This window comes from Mytilus galloprovincialis, chromosome 1 (assembly GCF_965363235.1).
Source record: "Mytilus galloprovincialis chromosome 1, xbMytGall1.hap1.1, whole genome shotgun sequence".
NCBI classification, from domain to species: Eukaryota; Metazoa; Mollusca; class Bivalvia; order Mytilida; family Mytilidae; genus Mytilus; species Mytilus galloprovincialis.
The window spans coordinates 35360121-35367085 of record NC_134838.1 but is presented as its reverse complement, the minus strand read 5'-3'; the positions used below and the strand labels follow the sequence as shown (position 1 = coordinate 35367085).

The 6965-nt window shown below is 31.9% G+C and overlaps 1 long non-coding RNA gene across 1 annotated transcript; it reads left to right on the top strand.

Moving 5' to 3' along the window:
* Positions 1-4099: 4099 nt before the first annotated feature.
* On the top strand, positions 4100-6618 carry LOC143076140 (uncharacterized). The gene is made up of 3 exons (XR_012978550.1): positions 4100-4222; positions 5352-5546; positions 5930-6618. It is a non-coding gene; the product is annotated as an uncharacterized LOC143076140 (long non-coding RNA).
* Positions 6619-6965: the final 347 nt, after the last annotated feature.

Genomic DNA, 6965 nt, shown 5'->3' with positions numbered 1-6965 from the left:
TCAGGTTTGATCTTTGACCCCAATAAAAATGTAACCACTCGGGGTTTTTACGACCAAACTTTTCTTATTGTACACATTTTCCTCTTTCCATCGATATTTTGGATATTGGACCATAATAGGTAAATTTAAATTTTTTGAGTTCATTAGACCACCTTAATTCTGTGTCAGAAACCTATGCTGTGTCAACTATTTAATCACAATCCAACTTCAGAGCCGTATCAAGCTTGAATGTTGTGTCCATGCTTGCCCTAACTGTTCATGGTTCGACCTCTGCGGTCGTATAAAGCTGTGCCCTGCGGAGCATCTGGTTTATCATAATTTTTTGATAATTTTCTGATTTTACAACTTTGGAATTTAAGAAAATATTCTGAAATTAAAAAAGTCTGAAACAAAATGGGCTGTTCATTTATTAATATCACGAATAAAAAGAATATTTTAAACCGTTTACATTGTATTTTTACATTTTATTTCCTTTAAATGGCCTAAGGATGTAAGTAATTTAAATAGATATTAGACTTACTTTGTATTCAAGAGACCATGTGTATATAGCTTTGAATTATCTTATCCAATAATAATATAGATAAATGGATATACTTATTCAGTTACTGTAGATTCATTATTATTCGTTGGATACCAATTTTCGTGGATTTCGTGGGCACAGTCAAACCACGAAATCAAATATTCAACGAATGATAATTTTTCTATAGGTTTGTATGCAGACTTCAGCAAAACCACGAAATTAAATATCCACGAATATGCAAGTTTTTCTTAATCCACGAAAATTGGTATCCACGAAAATAAATGAATCCACAGTACTATAAAGCGGGTTTGCAGCATATTATTCACTCACCAAGACCATCATTTAGAATTTATGTTGTTACTTTTTTGTTAAAAAACAGTTCTGATACATCAACATAAAATGAACAAAGTTGAGACTATTATCATAGTTTATGTCTGTATCAGAGTTTTATTTGCCTATTCTCTGAGGGAAGACCATTGCATACAATGGAAGAAATATACGTTTCACAGTAACACAAGGGCGAAAGGACACGATAACTCCCGTTCGATAGTGCATTGCACAATGAAATGCTTTGTAACACCTGCATGTGTTGCAGCGAAATTTGATACAACAAATGGAGATTGTGAATTTCACCAAGTATATAACGTACATACACCAATCATGGTTGTGGCTGAAAATAGTAGTCGTTGTTAAAAGTGGTAAGTCGGTAAAATCTATTAATGTTTTTAGTTTTGTACTCAATTTGAAGTATCACATATCTACAATAGCTCGTAGATGCACTATATCATAGGAAGATCAGTAATACCATGCGTTAAATTTTTGTATTAAAAAAAAGTATAAAAAGTACCAAATTTAAAGGTAAATTAGAAAAGGGGAAGTAAATAAAAACTGACAATATCAAACATTATCAGCCAATGGAATCAGAGGAAAACAGTTGTAACTGTTTTTGGATTTTTTTTTTTTTTTTTGCATGCTTAATTTTTTTATACACAACCTTATTTTGTTCGAATAAGGTTTAAACAAGTACTATTGTACATTCATCTAAAATCTTAAATTTGTATACTAAACAACAAAAGAACCGATGTACAAGTTTGAACTCCAATTTATTATAAAATATAATAAAAAAGAAAAACAGCAAAATTTTCCAATGAAAAACGTTCATTTACAAAGCACATGCATATGATAACAAGAATGTGTCCCTAGTACACGGATAACCCATCTGCACTACCATTTTCTATGTTCAGTAGATCATGAAAAATTGGGTAAAAACTCTAATTATGCATTGAAATTAGAAAGATCATATCATAGGGAACATGTGTACTAAGTATCAATTTGATTGGACTTCATTAAAAACTAACACGACCAAAAACTTTTACCTGATGCGGGACAGACGGACGAACGAACGAACGGGAAAACAGACCAGAAAACATAATGCCCATAAATGGGGCATAAAAAATCTGACCAAATCGAAAATTTAGAAAATACCAATTGATGGAACATCGGGGTCAAATTTATTTTTGCTGAAAATGATGACAAAAGTCGACACTTCATTTCCAAGGTGAGAATTAAGTATTCAAAAATCTGAGAAGGCATTCCAAATTTTAAGCAGCCCATGTTTAAATTAAAATGTTTTAAAGTTCTAATATCGATTTTTGAATTTCTGGTAAAAATTTACTATTTTTGAAATAACAACAATTAAAAAATATCAATTCACGTTTTTGCCTTAAATCCATGATTTTGGTAAGAAAAGTACACTCTGCAAACCAATTTGACAATTATTTGGCTTGGTACAGTGTATCAAATTTCATTATATATATATAAAAAATTAAAAAATAAATATGTTGCCCTGTATCGTTTCTTTTGTTGACTAGTATATGTCGTATCTGTTTTCATTTTTACATACCAAAATAAATGCCAACATTGAAAAAAATCAGAAGTAGAATTGTCAGCTTTATAATAATTGCAATTACAAATATATATAACCTTTTACAATTGCAGAAGAATTCAAAAACGCATATAATTCCATTCATTACAATAAATAGGAATGCACATCTGGTGCAGGAAAATTGCATTAATATTTGAAACTGTTTTTATTGCTACCACTGAGTCGTTACTTCTCCAGAAACACTGTAACTACTCCCGGCTACCAGGTCCAGAATCAAATATTTTGGTTCTTGCACAAAAACACGGACATTGTTGAATTGAAATACATTTTGCTGTTAAACAGTTTTGGAAATTATCCTGATATAAAGAATGGATCTACCTCATAGAAAGCTCTTATTGCTTGTCCATGTCCATACCTTTCAATATTGTTGTTTTGACATGTTAATTTTGCGTCGCCTTATTTGAGTTACGCCATAGAAAAGAGTATTAACATTATTATCAAATTCACAGACTGTTCATCATGTCCATGCCACCCCTATTCGCCAGCTGACCTTGATCGGAAACTCGTTGTTATGGGTTCATACAAAACATTAAAATAGTGAGAGAAAAAGACGTATACTTGATCAGTTGCCAGATCATAGATATTTACAAAATATTCACATCTATTTCTGATGTTGCGCATATACATAAGGGACATAGAAGTAAAATTATCATTTAAATTCATCCAAACCTATCCAAATACGTTATTGTAAAGAGTTTAAGAATGTCATTAATTCAGTTTTCTCCGTTTTTTTCCGTCAATTTAATAGTGCGTTTATTTATGGGAACGGAAAATATTTTCCTTCACCTAGAATGCTTCGATCCAAAAGAATTGCCGAATTTGTCCTTTTAGAATAGAAATCATTCATGGGGGCTTGAATTTATTCTAATTTAACCACGGGTTTGGCCTTTATGCCAATATTCGTCCCCTCGCCGTCACATGAAATTCCCTTATTAACACTAATGACATTGTAAAAATCAAACATTTTTTTAAGTAATCGGAAAAAGCCAATCGGGGACGTCATTATTTTGAGTTATATTTCTAAGAATAAAACCAGTACATCTATTTTTATCCAATATTTGTTTCTTCTTCTAATCGACTGATAATATAATTTGAACTATGATAATTGATATTATTATTATTTTTAGAATTACATGTTGATGTTTTGATTGGGAGCTGAATGAAGTATGGAGGTATAATAACGTGAAAAGAAATTTAATAGGGTGTTTGTTGATAAATGTGAAAAACCCCTTTCATCAATAATTTACTTTTATTGTGATTAAACTCGTCATAAATTCATAGATTTGTAAGGTCGGACACGCGTTTTGTCTATAAAAGACTCATCAATGACGCTCGAAAATAAAGTAGAATAGGTCAAATAAAGAACGAAGTTGGAGAGCAATGAGAAAAATATGCAAAACGATATACTTCACTAAATATTTGCTTTCATTGATGTCAATTCATATGAATTATCTGTATCAGTACCGTTGCTTATTAAATCAGTTGTCTTATTCAACACTACGATTAATTTAAAAAAAAATAAAAATGATGTGATTTTTTTTATATTTAAATGAGATGTTTTAACTTTAAAAAACTGTTTTTGTTTCGTTTAGCAATAGATTGTTATATAGGGAGTAGTCATGACTACACTGGAACACACAACAAGGATGACTACTCCACAAATTACTGTCGTGCCACGTCATCCGATGGCCTGTTATGGTGTTACACAACAGACACATACAACAAATATCGATGGGAATACTGTCCGATTATTCCATGTGAGTAGTTTGAATATACATGTGTTAATATGCTATACGAATATAAATGACTTTTTTTTAATATCTAATGAAGTCGAATATAAACAGTATCTTATATCTCACACAAATGATGATATTGTATGATTGCCAATAAGACAACTTACATATGGATAAAAGATACTTTAATGAAATCCTACACATTTCCGAGTGACTATTCTTTCTTGAATTCGTGCAAAAGAAGGTAGCCCAATATCGAATCTTATAAATTGATTATAAATAGACAAATCAAGGTAACACAAAAAGAATAAGGAATTCGAAAGAACTCCAAAAGGAGCTAGACCAGATGCATTAACCAAGTTCCGCGTCTCCTACTATGCACCATCCACCATGAGAATCTATATTCAGCCAGAGTGTCACATTCCGGACCAGGACATAAATGAAACGACAGACCAGACGACTAAACTAGTACCTAACGAGCTAAGACATCGAAAGCATTGTCGGAAGTGAGTTGAGAAACCGACACCTCCTATCCGTCAACCATTTCTTTATGATGATCGTAAATCTATATCATTGATTTATCACATGAATTTCAGGATATATTGACCCAAAGAAATATATTAACCTCGGACTTCGTCCGCAGTAAATACACTTCTTTTAGGTCAATATATCATGGTAAGGACCTCACACAGGCTTTTATTGTATATAGTACACTCTATTAGAAACAGTATCATTCATATCCTCATGAAAACGTATTTTATAACATTTGAATGCCTATTTACTAAAAACAGGTACGAGTTATGAATAAACCATAAGTTGAACGGTCTTTGCGATCACATTTAGAAATGGAACAATAAAATTGAGAATGGAAATGGGGAATGTGCCAAAGAGACAACAACCCGACCATAGAAAAAAAAAACAACAGCAGAAGGTCACCAACAGGTCTTCAATGTAGCGTGCTGCAAGTTGTCGCTGATATCTAATGTATTTGAAAGTTGAATGGTACTGGACCGAATATAAGTAATTTTGTTCGGACTTTGTAGTTTGTATCTATATCTAGATTTCCGTGACATTTTTGAAGATTTATTTGAAAATATGTATAATTTGAAGACGGCACTGAAATTATTAATGTTATATATGTTCATTTCTATAGGTTTTGCATGTGGTGTTTTGGATTCGCCGCCATCTGAACTTCCAAATACAACTTCGGCTGTGTCTTTTACCCATGTTGTAGTGGTAACATTTCAGTGTTTGTCAGTTACACTTGGAAAGTCTGTTGAACACTGTCCAGTGTCCTCATGTGGAAGCGATGACCAGTGGTCGTCGATGTATAATATCTCTTGTACAAGTTAGTATCTGTATTTTAAAGAACACCTAGTTATTAAGTTTGAACTATATAAAGTAATATAATTGTTAACGCATCGATAACATATGATTGCGAAATGTTATGTCTATGTTTATCATATATACACTACCGTAGAGATGTATAAAATTTATGATGTCAAATCGAAGTGGCTTTGGTCAGGTTATACCATACGGTTATATACTAGTTGGTTAAACCATGTGCTTATATGCAATACACGCACGTCAGATTATCAACTTTAACATATAGGGAATAAAAGAAATAAATTCATTAAATCTTCAAATTATTTCTATCAAATAAAAAGAATTTGCAGGATAGATTATCATCACATTAACACAGAATTTATATTATCATCTTGTTAACGTTAGGCGAAGACTGTTACACAAAAAGCACTGAATACGATGGGAAAGTACACTGCACTGTGTCTGGTAAAAGTGTCGACATTGGAACAAGCACACACCTCATGACGCTAACTACCATCCCTCAGATCCTAAAGATTTGGCATCTAACTATTGCAGAGATCCATCGTCGGATGGGGTTGTCCATGGTGCTATACAACAAACCCAGATTTTAGATGGGAATTCTGTCCCGTTCCACATTGCTAACAATGAGGAATGAGTATATAAAGCTATAGAGAAAAATATTCAACTTCAATTGATACTACAGGTCTAGATTGGAGATGTTAGGTATGTCTTTTTGTTGCTATTTTTGTTGGTCTTGTGTGAGGATCGATTGACTAATTAATGTCTCAGTTTTGTCATATTTTTTAAATAAAGGTAACAGTACACTTTGGACATTTCTGTCGTACAGGTTTTAATGTCCGGTATCTTTGATGAGTTTATCTATAATAAGTAAATCATAACGACTCTTTTGGTGGAGATTACAAATACCAATGAAACGTCTTTTTTGGAGAAAAAACACATAGCACAAAATGAATTTAAAAAAAAACAGTTTAGATTTGAAAAGTAAAACATTAGGAAAATATATGTACATTCTTGTATAAACATACAATGATTAAATTCCTTAGGGAGAAGCAAGAAATAGTTTTGCAACTAATGTTTACATGAGAGAGATCACTTTCAATTCTTTATATTGTGTACTTATTTAGAAAGATTTTTTAGTAATATTCATAACGTTAGACGGATTGATGTTTATATCATTAAATCATTCATTTTTTCAACAACAAAAAATATCATATACATGTTCTCCCATTTTTTGTATTGCAGTCCTGTCATGTAATGTTGTAATTTTAATGTTATATTTAACATTGCTATAAAAGCGGGGGGTTTGGCAAGCCACAAAACCAGGTTCAACCCACCATTTTTTTCTTAAAATGTCCTGTACCAAGTCAGGAAAATGGCCATTGTTATATTATAGTTCGTTTCTGTGTGTGTTACATTTTAA